Below are 16,177 nucleotides of genomic sequence, written 5' to 3' on the forward strand. Positions count from 1 at the left end.
TCTCTTACAATACGGACATCTCCAACCTTAAGTGGTGTTTCCTTTACCACATTTGTGATGCTGGCTAAGAATGTTGGACACCTTTTGGGCTTTGAGAGATGATATTAGCGGTGTACGTAGTCCTGAAACTTGTCTCATGAAACATAATCTCTGGCCTTCAGGAGTCTCGAACATCACCTTCTTGTGTTTGCAGTCGATGGTTGCGCCATGCCGTGATAGCTTGTCCATACCTAGTATTACGTCGAAGTCCTTGATCTCCAGTTCTATTAGGTCTCCTTCTAATTCTACATCCTCAATCTTGATCGGTACGCCTCGTACTATCCGTGATGATAGAACTACTTTGCCCAAAGGCAACTCGTTTACAAACCTAGTTCTAAATCTTTCACAAGGTTTGTCCAATTTTTCTATCATCCTAATGAGATATACGAATGAGTGGCTCCCGAATCAAATAATACATAACATATATTATTGAGGATAGAAAATTGACCTGTGACCACCTTATTGCTAGCATTAGCCTGTCCATGGGTTAAGTCAAAACCCTGGCAGGAAGCATCTTATCTTCATTTTTCCCTTATGTCTTGAGCTAAGGACATTTTTTCTTTTGGTGTCCCTCTTGACCACAGTTGTAACATGCTTTGTTGTTTGCCCACAATTCCCCAGGATGTTTCCTTTGGCACTTACCACATGGCGGGTATTCTGCATAACCCAGTCTACTACCTCCATTATTTGTCCGTGCCCTTTTATCGCTGTCGAACTGCTTATTGTGAGGATACCTTCTTTTCTGACCATTGTTGTTGTTGTTGCAGGACTGATTGTTGTTGTTGTGGTTGTTGCTCTGACTTGTCTAAGATTGACCCTGTTGTCTAGGCTCAGGCTTACTGGCTTCTTCCTTACTAACGTTAGCCTGCAGCCTTTCTACTTCTATTGCCATCTCTAGAACGTCGACATAAGTAGTGTTTCCTGGGTTTGCTAACTTAACCCTTAGCTCGATCTTTGGTCAAAGTCCTCTAACTAACTTAGACACCCTCAGATAGTCAGTTGGAACCATTTCCGATGCGAACTTAGCCAAACGGTCGAACTGACGAGCATACTCTGCCACTGATAAACTTCCTTGCTTCAGGCTAGCGAACTCCTTAACTCTTGAAGCGAGTACAGCCGAATTATAGTACTTTTGTGGAACAGCTCCGCAAATCGAGTCCAAGTCATGGTGGCAACATCATGCGTCTGCTGGACTAAGTCCCACCATATCCTGGCATCTTTCTTGAGCAAGAACGAAACGCAGGATATGCGGTCCGCGTTGCTAAGGTTCATGTGTGTCAGGATTGGCTCCACGTTTCTTAGCCACTCTTCTGCCTCGAAGGGGTCTGTAGTCCCTTCAAAGTTCGGAGCGTGTTGCTTATGGAACCACTCATAAACTGGCTCCATGTGTTGTACTGGATACGGCGCATAATTCGCCACTGGCCATCCCCCATTTGATGTGGCTGTGGTCGTAGCGGAGGCGGAGGCTGAGTCTGGGGCTGAGCCTGTTGTCGCTGTTGCTGCAATAGTTCCTCGACTTGTTGTCATAGTCTGGCGATCTCCGCAGTGTTGTTAGCTAGCGGTGGCAGCGCGTTGCGGCTGACAGTAGCACGCACTCCCTTTTTGCGAATTGGAGGGGCTTCATTGTTCACCAGAGCAGCGTTGGAGGCGTTTCCGTTGGTGCGAGTAGATCTTCAGAGCAACATCGCAGTAGAGTTCTAACAGTTGAGATAAACATGTCAGAACTTTACCCTAATAGGCTCTAAGGCAAAAACTTTATCTAAACAAACATATCTCAGACCTATAAATTATGACTTCTTATGAAAATTATATAAGTCTCCTTTATTATTAGAGTGGGTTTCTATACTTAAAAAAATAAGCCATCTTTATTATTTCTAAGTCTGTTTCTAATCATCCTATATGACTTAATTCTCAGGCTCGAAACTTATCTTTGTTCCAAAGTTAACCATATTGAGGGAGGGCTAGGATCAGTAAAATCGTTCCCACTACTATGGCCCCCTAACTCTCAATATAGAAACTTGGTTCATGGATTTGTATCCACCCTCACTGAACTTAGTCATTATTTATTTTATTTATTATTTATTATGATTTCCAAAGAAAATCAAACTCATACATGTTAACAAAATAACATTGGTATTAATTTGGAAAAGAAAATTTTCACTATTTACAACCATAAAAGAAAACAAATAATAAATTAAAATAAACAATGAAACTAATTATTCTAAAAATTGGGATCTTCTAAATCCGATCCTTCATCTAGCATATCATCATTTAACTCCTCATAGTCCTCAATATCATGTGCCTCAAAATGCCCTCAAGGAAGGTTCGTAAAAATTCTATGCTTTTGCTCATTTGTAAACTGAAATTCCATTTTTGAAGTGAACCTAATTAAGAGAAAATAATATCTCATTGCTACCGTTAGTTCATCTTCATCATCCATTGTTTCCCATATTTCCTCTAAGGCTGCAATTACAGTATGATAATCTCTAAATAGTCTAATTACTAAAACGTATTACTCCGTTGCTCTCATCATGATCTGCTTAGATTCTTGGAGGTGACATATTTCTCTGTGGAACAAAAGCAGCCTCCGAGTGATTCTTTCTAGCACTCCTACGGTGTTTCTTGGTTCTCTAATTCTTTTTAAAGCCTTAATGGCTAGGATATCCTCATAAGTTCTTGCTCCATTCATTCTTAACTGAAAACATAAAGACTAAAATCGTTACCTATACATATAAGCATAATAACTATAACTTAAACACTTACTTGGCGGTCAGATTCGGAGCTTTGAGTGTGTGTATCGAGGAGAACTTCATACGAATGAACCGTTGATCTGATACCAACTGTAACGACCCAACTTATTCTAGACTTTGGACTATTACTAACTACTATACACAGACACTAATCTTAAGAAAACATACATATGAAATAACCATAACTTTATTATAAATTGTAAAGCAAAGGTTAAATACATGAAAATTCATTTAGGATATGGGATCCCATTGTTTTGAAAATATTAAAATAATCACAACTTTAAATCTTAAAATTCGTTACAAAACAAAGTGCGGAAAATACATGTAAAGAATAATTTTAAATGACTAGAAACAACTACATCCTCGAATCGTTCATGCAGTCCACCGATTCCATTCTCCCTCAATACACATTCCCAAGCTACCAAGAACCTTCCCGCCACCATAACTATTTTCTTGCACATATAAAACATAAAGGAATGAGCCTAATGCCCTGCAAGGAATATCTACTAAGCATGAAACATAATCATACACATAAACTATGAACATATATCATAATTCTAACCCATGTACATGGTAACTATTGGGGTTTCCTAACTAAGCAACTATAAGCCTCAAACTACAATGAGGTTTGCTAGTTAAGCAACTATAAGCCCCAAAGACATAAAAGTGTTGGGGTTTGCTATATAGCAACTATAAGCCCCAAAACATAAAAGTGATAGGGTTTGTTATATAACAACTATAAGCCTCACACATACATATATCACAACACATAAAGTCATACTATAGCATAATCATAACACTTTTATATAAACATAGCACATATCACATAAGAACTATCCTATTTTCCTTACCAAAATACCGGGATGATGAGAACAAGGTCGGGATTTTGGAACACTCCTAAAAGCCATTAATAGAGAGGTGAGTATTCTAAAAGAAAAGAGATGAAAAGAATGAACTAAACCATCGGGAAGATACTTACCAAGAAGAACCTCAAGTACAAAGAACTTAGAGGCCTAACCATGAATGAAAACAACGAGTTAGGAATTGAGTAGAGAAAAACTATAAGAACTAATGAAACAATACAGAACGGAACTAAGAATAGGAATACCTTTGAAATTGCTATACCCGAACTACACCTTGAAACCGATATGAACCTTACTTCCCAAGTGTTTAATAAGCTTATAATGATAAAGCTTATAACCCGAACCCAAGTGTTTCACACTCTAAGGTAAACCTAGTAGCTTGTAGGCTCTGAACTCAGCTTGAAGAATGAAGAAATGGCTGGGTACTAGGTCCTATTTATAGAGTTCGAGAATGAAAATATATTAATTTAGCTTGAATAAAATAATGGATTTTTAATTTAAAAACATTAGAATAATCGTTCAGCAGAGGTTGAAGACTCGGTCAGAAAGATTTTTGACTTATCACGAGGTTAAGCATGAAAATGAGCTCAGTTTCAAAATCATTCAAAATTTATGCCCTAGGGCCGATATATCGCCTACCATAGGCGATATATCGCCTGGGCTCATATGCCCGAGGCTCACCGAGGTGGTCGTGCGAAGTTACGTGTTTTTCGTATCCCCGTGTGGAGATATATCGCCCCCTATCGTCCCGATATATCGGCATACGCTGAAATATTATACACATAATTACACTTTTTCAGCCTAATTTGAATTGAGTAAACAACCTTGACTAAGTATTTTAACGATTTCAAAGTTGCTGGCAGACCCTAGGACTTTCAAATATTACTCTTAATAAAATTATTCCTCAAAAATACTTAATTTCTCATTAAACATACACATGACAAGTGTTAATATTTTATTGGGTCTATCTAAACCTTATAGTATAATAATTATCATCTTCATATTCAGTCATATTAATCAAACCTTAGGTTATAATTAATATTCTTAAACTATAGGTTAAACTTATAAAATCTACAAGTGTTACTACGAGTGTCCAACTAAGTCCCGGCTTGAACCAAAATCCAAAGTAAAAAAACATACTATAACTACTACTAGCTCTTACTATTACTACTACTACTATATAACTAGCTAAGTAAAGTTCTTGGACTCTACATGTAGTATCAGCTTTTGGGATTTGTATTTATCACTTATACCCTGTTTTTTTGGGATCGCATGTACCAAACATTTGTTGTAATTAAAATTAACCATTTATGATAAAAACATTTTAACCCTAACCTGATAGTTGACTTTAGAATCACATTTATGTCAAATCGACGTGAATAGCAAGTCTTGCACTATTATAAAATACACAGTGTAACGATCTTGGTTATCCAGGGCATTACAACTTGGTATTAGAGAGGTCTAGGTTTAAGGATTGCTGAAGACTGGCTGGGCATGTACACTCGCCGCTAAAGACAAGCTCGACTTAGGGTTTGGTGACCATATATATGTGATTATATGCCTAAATGTTTAAATGAAATATATATGCTTTGTTCCATCATTAATAGGGAGCATGAGATACTGATAGAGCTTGGCCCTTGACTATTGTGTGAATATGATGAGGCAGGCTTATTAGCATTGCAACCGTGTGTGAATAAATGTTTAAATTCTTGTTTGCATCCTGATTGCATATTGTTGGTTGAGTTTTGATGATGGACCATGGAAAGAATGTTAACCTATCATCATTGCCTGGCTGTCGATTCGTTGATTGCAGATAAACTTGGACGGTTATGCATCCAAGGTGATCAATACAACTAGCTGGCACAAATGTCGAGCCTAGAGATGATGAGTAGGGTCAGAAACCTCCGTCAGTCCCTGAGAATTGGCAGCAGATACTTGCTGATATGCAAGGTAGGTTACAAAGTCAGGAAGTGCATAATCACCTTTTAAGACAGCAAGATTCGTCAAGGAGTGTTGCACCTATTGTGCCACTTGTTGTGGCACCAGCTGTACAACCACCTAAAATTGGGAATAGGTGGGAGGCACTTTATGAACAATTCAGGAGATAGCATCCTCCAACCTTTGAGGGGGGACTAGACCCATTGAAGGTTGAACAGTGGATGAGTATGATCATCTCCATCCTTGATTTTATAAGGGTGGAAGGTAATGACAGGGTGGCCTGTGCCACCTACATGCTTAGAGAGGATGCTCGTATTTGGTGGGAGGTGGCATCACAGACTCGGGATGTTTCTACTTTGTGTTGGGATGGGTTCAGAGATCTGTTCAACCAGAAGTATTACAACGTTGCCATCAGGGCAGCAAAGGTGAATGAGTTCATGGGATTTGTACAGCGCAGCATAACGATTACAGAGTATGCCCTGAAGTTTTATAGGCTAGTGAATTTTGCATCAAACTTAGTGCCTACAGATGTAGCCAGATATGACAGGTTTGTTCGAGGGCTTAATGCTATAATTGCCCAAGATGTGAGGATCACCTCAGTACCTGGGGAGACGACTTATGCCCAGGATATTGAAAAAGTTCTTACTGCTGAGGAGGCAAAGAATATGATTTGGAGGGAGAACGCTGTGAGACGGGTTGTTCACAGGGCAGTGCCTCCATATACAGGGTCTGGTAGCGGCAGAGGCCCCAGTGATCTAAAGAGGAAGACCCCTAACACCTCGACCATGCTGGTCCTGATAGGAAGGGTCGGGGTGTTCAGGGTGGCCGCCAGGGAGGCGATGAGACATGGAGAAGTCACCCATAGTGCACAAGGTGCAGGAAGCGCCATCCAGGCGAATATTGGGCAAAGGTTTGTTACCTATGTGGGGTGGTTGGACACCTCAACAAGGTGGATAACTTGACTCTAGCTTGAGTGTTCACCCTGACGCAAGTAGAGGCTGAGGCTAGTCCCTCAGTAGTGACAGGTCAGCTTTCTAGCGCTGGCTCTTCATATACTATATTGATTGACTCTGGTGCTACACATTCATTTGTTTCTAGTAAGGTAATTGATAAATTGTGTAGACCTAGTGAGTATTGTACTGCGGGGTTTGGGACTATACTACCTACAGGGGAATTGGTAATTTCTAGGAGATGGATTAGAGCATTGCTAATGATGATGGATAGTAGGGAGCTATCAATAGGTTTGATTGAGCTAAGTATGAATGATTTTGAAACAATTTTGGGAATGGATTGGCTAGTCAAATATGGGGCCACTATAGATTGCAGGAAGAAGATGGTAACCTTTGAGCCTGAGGGTGAGGATCCCTTTGTTTTCGTGGGTGTTGTACATGGACCCCGCATACTCATGATATCGGCATTGAGGGCTAGGGACCTGTTACAAGAAGGTTATATAGGTTTCTAGCTAGTGTGGTGGATACTACCAGAGTTACACCAGTGGGGCCGGTAAGTAGCAAATTGGTACGCGAGTTCTTGGATGTGTTTCCTGAGGATTTACCAGGACTGTCGCCACACAAGGAGATTTAGTTCGTCATCAAGTTAGCACTGGGTACAAAGCCAGTGTCGAGGGCACCATATAAAATGGCTCCAGCACAGTTAAAGGAATTGAAGATACAGTTGCAGGAGCTTTTAGACTTAGGGTTTATTAAACCTAGCTTCTCGCCATGGGGTGCTGTAGTTTTATTTTTGAAGAATAAGGATGGGACTCTAAGAATGTGTGTAGACTACAGGGAGTTGAACAAGTTGACCATCAAGAACAGATACCCCTTACCAAGGATTGATGACTTGTTCGATCAGCTACAGGGAAAGACCTTATTCTCAAAGATTGATCTTCAATCTGGTTATCACCAGCTGATGATCAAGGATGAGGATATTCTGAAGATGGCCTTCCGTACGAGGTATGGGCATTATGAGTTCTTGGTCATGTAATTTGGTTTGACCAATGCCCCAGCAACATTTATGGATCTGATGAACAAGGTATTCAAGGACTTCTTAGATCAATTTGTGATTGTCTTCATCGACGACGTCTTAGTTTACTCCAGTTCGGAGGCAGACCATGAGCAGCAGCTCCGACAGGTATTACAAAGATTGAGAGAGCATCAATTGTAAGCTAAGTTTAAGAAGTGCAAGTTCTGGCTACCTGAAGTGACATTCCTTGGGCACATTTTTGGTGGAGATAGGATTAAGGTGGATCCAACTAAGGAAGAGGCAATTAGGGATTGCCCGAAGCCAAGTAGCGCCTCAAAAGTTAGGAGTTTTCTTGGGTTAGCAGGATATTACAGACGGTTGGTGGAAGGGTTTCCAAAGATTGTTACACCGATGATATAATTGACACGGAAGAATCTGAAGTTCACTTAGTCAGGCAAGTGTGAGAATAGCTTCTAGGAACTGAAGTGACGACTAATAATTGCTCATGTGTTGAGTCTTCCTTCGGAGGGAGCAAAGTTTGTAGCGTACTGTGACGCATCGAGGTTAGGGTTGGGATGCATGTTGATGCAGAATTAGAAAGTTATTGCTTATGCATCACGACAACTGAAGGAGTATGAGCAGCGATATCCTACCAATGATCTGGAATTGGCAGCCGTGTTATTGGAGAGAAGTGCGAGATATACACTAATCATAAGAGCTTCAAGTATTTCTTCACCCAGAAGAACTTGAACATAAGATAGAGACGTTGGCTGAAATTGGTGAAGGGATGTGCATGTGACATCCTTTAGCACCTAGGGAAAGCCAATGTAGTGGCAGATGCATTGAGCCGGAGAGGCCCAGGACAACTATTTAGTTCAAAACAGATATCGAAGGAATTGGCAGAAGAGATGACCAGAGCAAGGATAGAACTAGTGGTGGGCCGGTTGGCCAATATTACTTTATAGTCTACCCTCCTGGAGAGGATAAGGGAGGGTTAGTTGGATGATGTGTAGTTGTAGGACGTTAGAGGGAATGTCCTAGCTGGAGTGGCTAAGGATTATTCTATTTTAGAGACTTATTTGCTACAGTATAAGGGTCCGATCTGTGTTCCGATTGATATGGGTATTAGAAGAGAGATACTTGATGAATCCTATACTACACATTACTCACTCCATCCACGCATCACGAAGATGTACCAAGATTTACGAACTTTATAATAGTGGCCTGGAATGAAGAAGGATGTGGTTGAGTACATGGCCAAGTGTTTAGCCTATCAGCAGGTGAAGGCTGAGCCTCAGCGACCAGCGGGGTTGCTACAACCTTTGGGTATTCCCGAGTGGAAGTGGGGAGATTTTCAATGAATTTTGTGGGAGGTTTACCTAGAACAGTGGGGCTGCATGACTCGGTGTAGGTGATAGGAGATAGATACACTAAGTCAGCTCACTTTCTACCAGTGAGGATGACCTATACTATGGATCAGTTTGCGGAGTTGTCAGTGAGGGAGATTGTACATCTCCATGGGGTTCCTAAATCTATAGTATCGGACCAAGATCCCATATTTACCTCCAAGTTTTGGGGTGGTTTGCAGAAGGCTATGGGGACTCAGTTGAAGATCAGTACAGCCTATCATCCTCCGATGAACAGACAGTTGGAGAGGAAAATTCAGGTATTTGAAGACATGCTTAGAGCGTGTGCATTAGACTTTGAGGGGTCTTGGAGTAGGTAACTTCCGTTGATTGAGTTTTCATACAACAATAGTTATCAATCAACGATTGGAGTAGCTCCATATGAGATGTTGTATGGAAGGAGATGTAGATCGCCCATTCATTGGGATGAGATGGGTGAGAGGAAGTATTTGGGACCGGAGATGGTTCAGAAGACTAACAAAGCTATTGAGAAGATCCGAGCTCGCATGTTCGCTTCGCAAAGCAGGCAGAAAAGCTATGTTGATCCTAAGCGTAAGGACTTGGAGTTCCAGGTAGGGGACCACGTGTTTTTCTAGTTTCACCGTTGCGAGGGGTGAAGAGATTTGGGAAGAAGGGTAAGTTCAGCCCTAGATTCATGGGACCTTTTGAGATCCTGGAGAGGAGGGAATAGGTAGCTTATAGATTGGATTTTCCACCATCGTTATCAAGAGTTTACGACGTATTCCACATCTCTATGCTTCGGAAGTACGTCTCAGATATGACTCATGTGTTGAGATATGAGGATCTGGAGTTACAGACAGATTTATCGTATGAGGAGAGACCAGTTCAGGTCCTAGATACGAAAGACAAGGTTCTACAGAATAAGACGATTCTTCTAGTCAAAGTATTATGAAGGAATATCATGGTCGAAGAAGCGACTTGGGAGCTTGACTTGGCTATGCGGGATCAGTTTCCTGATTTATTCAGGTAAATTTCAAGGACCAAATTCTCAGTAGGAAGGGATAGTTGTAATGACCCAAAAATGCTAATAGGGTTAGTGCCTTGATTTGCATGTTGGGCGGACATAATTGGATTAATGTGTGTATTTAATTTGTTTAAATGCATGGCTATGTGGCATTCATGATTAATATGATTATGTGAATATATTATATGCATGTTTATGAGTATTAGATATGCATGTGGGCCCTTTACTGTTTATAAGGAAAAATTTGTAATTTTATCCCATTAACGGCATAAATGTTATTATATGTGATTAATGGTTGAGACCACATTATTATGTGGATATATCTATAGTATGTGGCTTGAGATGATCCTAGTGAGCAGATTAGTAGAATAGACACAATGTGGTTTAATACTATGCTCGAAGTAAGCCTAGGGGTATTTTAGGAACTTAGAATATAATTTGGGGTTTATTGAGTAACGAGTAAGTATTTGGTAATTATTTGGACATATCGGGATTAATTGGGAATTGATAGGATGACTTGAGGAATTAGCAAGAATTTTGGAAAATACCATTTTACCCTTGGAACAATTAAAGAAGGATGAGTCTTTAGAGGGGCACTTTTGTCTTTTGGGGTAAAGTTTATCTTTGATACTTTAGAGCTTACCAGAACTAAAAGGAAAATTACAGAAACTTCTTAGCCCTCTCATTCTCTCATACACGTTTCTCTCTCTCTTTTGCACCTAAGAGGACTTTGAGGTTTTGGAAGAGGGAACCTAGGGAATTCAGCAAGAAGGTCTGGAGGATTGATGCTAGAAGTTGACAAGAATCAGCTAGGTTGTTTGGGAATTAAAGCTCAAGAATTGAAAGATTGAAGTTGAGGATTTAGTGGTCATTGAGGTAAGGTTTCAAAGTTCTAACTACTAAATTTAGTTGTGTTGTTGTTAAAAGTTAGAGTTTGCATGAGTTTTGGTTTCCTAGCTGATTTTGGGTGTTTGCATGAGTTTTGGTTTGCTAGCTGATTTTGGGTGTGTGATGGTGTACGAAAAATTATTATAGGTTACTTGTGATGGTTGGGATATAAGAATAAGTTTTCTGGGTTCAATTATGAGATTTTCTGAAAATTTGGGGTTGATTTTTTGGAGTGTAGGCTTGAGGGAAAAGGGTGGTTTTTCTGGGTTTAGGGGCTCTAGTCGCGGCCTGCAACTTTTAGGAGTCTGAGAGCCTCTGTTTTGCTAGGTGCGCTGCGACCTGGAGGGGTGTAGGTCGTGGCCCATGCCCTTCAGTAGGGAGGGCTAGGTCTCTGTCCAAGGAGTAGGTCACGACCCTTAAGAGTAAGGTTTTAGGCTCAGGGAGGCTCGGGGCTTCAAACCTAAGCGCTCGGGACAAGTTCTACTACCCGGTATAGTAGAATTCGAGGTCCCAGAGGCTAGTTTTTGTTTCCTTAACATTTATTTGGATTAGAGAATTATAATTATCCATTGTTGGTTGTGACTAGGATTACTGTTAGGGCTCAGGAATGAGGATCGTGCTCGAGACCACTCTTAATTTATTTCTCGAGATTCGAGGTAAGAAAATTGTACCCATGTGGTTGTGAACTGGACTGAGGTTCCCAGTAATTGAATATATGTACTGTGTAATTGTATGGTTGTTATGCATTATATCAATGTCCGACCTAAGGGTGCTAGGGCTGACAATAAGCGTACTGAACGGAGCTTGGCCTAAGCGAGATGGGGTCAGCTAGATAAACAGAGTGCTCGGCCTAAGGGCGCCGACGCTGAACATTTGTACTACTGATTGAGATGTATTCTTGAAAATACATGTTTACCATTTTTTAGCTTAATGTTTATACTTTGCTAAGTTATTGAATTAACTGGATTAAGGTTGATTGGTTGTTACTATTGCTATATGTGTTTGTTGTTTATGGTTTTCTTGTTGGGCCTTGGCTCATGGGTGCTACGTGGTGCAGGTAAAGGCAAAGGGAAACTAGACCAACCATGAGTTGGAGTGCTCTAGGGGTGGAGTGTACATCATCAGCTACTGATCACCACAGCCGAGGGAAAGTTACAGGAATAGAGCTCTAAATTTGTATTTGTCCATTAGACTGACTTTTGTTGTATCTACTTTTCGGAGTGGTATTTACCACTTAAACCCTGTTTTTTTGGGATCCCATGTACCAAACATTTGTTTTAATGAAAATTAACCGTTTATGATCAAAATATTTTAACCCTAGCCTGATAGTTCACTTTAGAATCACATTTATGTTCAAACGACTTAATTAGCAAGTCTTGCAATATTTTAAAATACACAGTGTAATGATCTAGGTTATCCAGGGCGTTACAGAGTGCACTCACAGATTCTTCTCAGGCCTGCACATAGAGGCACCTAGGTATTGGTGGCTGGAGTGCATTGCGATCGGTGGTCAAGGGGGAGGGCGCGTACCCAGGCTACCCACAAGGGCAATGGATGGTTGTGGAGGACCTCCGTTAGGTTTGATAGTAGGGGATGATGCCTCCTTCTCCTCCTCAGGGGCTGGATGTTCCTCCGGCATACCTCCATTCTCAGGTGGTTGAGGTTTTCATATAAATGCTCTTACTTGGTGTCCGTAAAGGTGGATCTCAACATCCTGAGACTTCTGTAGGCATTGTAAATGCCTTCTCATTTCTTCTTATCAGAATTGATGGAAGAACAACGCCTTGATACTTTTTCTACCCACAGACAATACCAAACTGTTGACGGTGAGAACTTGTCAACGAATTAAGGTCGAAAAACTCGAAGGCTTAACAAGAAACTTATAAACTTAGAAAAACATGCAGAAACTTAGTGAAAATTATAGATGAACAACATAAGTAATAGTCTGATGTTTCAAGAATTTTCCAACCCCCTTCCTTAGAGAAGGGAGGTTCCTTTTATAGGTGATCACTACTGGCTCTTAGTACATAGTGGTCCCGTGGAACAAAAGATGGGGTATCTGCAGGCTCCAGGTGGTAGTGGTGTTGGAGGAGTGGTGGTCGGATCTAGTACATGTCAGAGACTTGCAGGTAATGTTCCAAGTCTTGTATTATGTCGTACTACCACCACTTGTCTGGTACGAATGTCTGGAGCGTTGTAGTGGAGGTGTCACCATCCTTATACTACCATTACTTGTCGAACACGGACTATATATATGTACCCTGGTCCTTCTTGTCCTGCTAGCACCTTCTGTAGTTGATAAATTTTATCATTTTTCCTTTGTGTGCTTGTGACTTGAGCTTCTTTGTATTAGGTTAAGTATAGGCGGTTATGGCCTAAATTGGGATACATACATGAAGTATATCCCTCTGGTGGCACCCACTATAGAAAATAGAGTAGGGCATCTTCAGCAATATGCATGTTTCCAAAAGGCTTAGGAGGCAAGGACCTCGCAGGATGGCCCTATGAAAGCGAGGCGTGGGGGGTCTTTTGGGACCGTTGGTGAGGCGTGTGCCTCGCAAGACCATCAACGTGAATTGCATGACTAGGTGCGTGAGGCGAGGCACCTTAGACGAGACGTGTGCCTCGCGAGACCCTCAGCGTGTGTGGAGCAAGGCCCCGTTGGTGAGGTGTGTGCCTTGTGAGACCCTCGGTGCGAGGCACTTAATATGGTGCATAGAGCGAGGCCCCGTCGGCGAGGCGTGTGCCTCACGAGACCCACTGCATTCCTTGAGAAGTTCAAAGCCCGTCTTCAACAAGAGTCGCCTTCTGAGACCAAGGAGACTTCCACTGCCGGCGAGCAAGAGACCGAAGGGGTGACCTCATCGGAACGACCTGGGGGGGCTTAGCACTTTTGTATTATTGTTATTTTTATTTACCTATAATAATTTATCACGAGGTTTTTCCTCCTCGAGACAATTGATTTCAGTTACCCTGAATTTCATCATTTATTTTTCTTTTTAATATGATGTGATTGATAAAACCCTAGTTCGCGTTAGTTTATTGAATTTTTCTTCGAAACTACAAAGCATTGCCAGCCAATTTTAACCAACTTCTAAGTTTTAGGACCTGGTAGTATCCATGAGATTTATTTAAAAACTTAGTTTGTGTTAGTTTTATCGACACCTCGTGTTCTTTTAGGAAAACACTGGTTAGTCAATTTAACTGACTTCTAAGTTTTAGGACTTGGTCGTACCCAGGACATTTATTTAAAAACTTAGTTCGCGTTAGTTTTATCGACACCTCGTGTTCTTTAGGAAAGGCACTGGTTAATCAATTTAACCAACTTCTAAGTTTCAGGACCTGGTTATATCCAGGACATTTATTTAAAAACTTAGTTTGCGTTAGTTTTATCGACACCTCGTGTTCTTTTAGGAAAAACACTGGTTAGTCAATTTAACTAACTTATAAGTTTTAGGACCTGTTCGTACCCAGGACATTTATTTAAAAACATAGTTCGCGTTAGTTTTATCGACACCTCATGTTCTTTTGGAAAAACACTGGTTAATCAATTTAACCAACTTCTAAGTTTCGGGACCTGGTTATATGCACGACATTTATTTAAAAACTTAGTTTGCATTAGTTTTATCGACACCTTGTGTTCTTTTAGGAAAAACACTGGTTAGTCAATTTAACTAACTTCTAAGCTTTAGGACCTGGTTGTATCCAGTATATATGCCCCCCAAGTAAACAGAAAAGGATCTTTCTTGGTTACTTGGAACACGCTCTTCTAACACTATCCGCACACGGAAACATACAACGATATACAAAAGTACTTTTCATATTTTAATAAAACAAGGTGGCTTTCATAATTAAGCCTTACAAAAGTATGACTATTGATAATTTTTCTTTAGGTGTATAGCGTTCCATGTCCATGGGAGTGCTTCTCCATTAGGCCGAGCTAGTTTAAAGGTCCCTTCATTCATAACCTCTATTATCTGATAAGGTCCTTCCCAGTTTGGTCCCAAAACTTCGTCCTTGGGATCCTTACCGGCTAAGAAGACTCTTTGGAGCACCAGGTTGCCTAAGTTAAAGATGCATCTCTTGACCTTTGAATTGAAATAATGAGAGATCTTTTGTTGATAATGCGTGAGCTGCAACTGCAAAGCTTCTCGTTTTTCATCAATTAGGTCGAGGGACGCGCTGAGCAATTTGTAGTTCTGGTCTTGGTCAAACGCTCGGACTCTATGCGAGGCTATCTTTGTTTCGGCAGGAAGGACGGCCTTGCTCCTGAAAATCAGGGAGAAAGGAGTGTGACCCATCGAAGTTTGGTTCGAGGTCACCTGGGGGAGCTGTTCAGGCCAAACTCCCTTGGCTTCATCCAACCTCTTCTTAAGGCTCGCTTTTAGTGTCTTGTTCACAGCCTCGACCTGTCCATTAGCCTGGGGTAGGCCACGGAGGAAAAACTTTTAATTATGTCGTGCCTCTCGCAGAATTCAGTGAAGAGGTCGCTTTCGAATTGGGTTCCATTATCCGTCACGATCTTCTTTGGCTGCTCGAATTGGCAGACAATATTCTTAACCACAAAGTCGAGGACCCTCTTTGATGTAATCATCGCCAGGGGCTCCGCTTCTGCCCATTTCGTGAAGTAGTCAATAGCCACCACCGCATAGAGAACTCCTCCTTTTCTTGTGGGCAGGGCACCAACTAAATCAATTCCCCAGACCGTGAACGGCCACGGGGACGAGACATCTTCAGCTCGACTGGAGGGACTCGGGCGACCGTGGTGAACCGCTGGCACTTGTCGCACATTTGGACATAAGAAATCGAGTCATTCAATAGAGTGGGCCAATAATATCCTTGCCTTAATATCTTCAAGGCCAAGTTTTGCCCCCCAGTGTGATCTCCACAAAATCCCTCATGCATCTCCTGCGGAATAGTTTTTAATTCGCCTTGCAGAACACACCACAGAAGAGGTAAAGAAAGACAACGCCGGTACAACGTCCCGTCTACCATTGTATACCTTGGAGCTTGGTAAAGTATCCTCCTCGCGTCGTTTCGCTCTTCAGGTAACTTTCCTGTTGTGAGGTACTCGACTATGGGAGTCATCCAGGTCGGCCTGGCATCGATCATCTCGACCTCTCTCCCAGTTTCCTCTATGCTTGGCCTTTCAAAGAATTCCACCGGTACTAGGCCCAAGGTTTTGGCCTCCCCAGAGGTGGCGAGCTTCGCTAAGGCGTCAGCGTTGGTGTTCTGCTCCCGAGGTATCTGTTCAACTAGGTTGTACTCAAATGCGGATAGCTCTTTCTTTACCTTGGCCAGGTAGGCCGCCATCTTGGTTCCCCGCGCTTGGTATTCTCCTAA

The sequence above is a fragment of the Humulus lupulus genome, chromosome 4 (genome assembly GCF_963169125.1).
Source record: "Humulus lupulus chromosome 4, drHumLupu1.1, whole genome shotgun sequence".
NCBI classification, from domain to species: domain Eukaryota; kingdom Viridiplantae; phylum Streptophyta; class Magnoliopsida; order Rosales; family Cannabaceae; genus Humulus; species Humulus lupulus.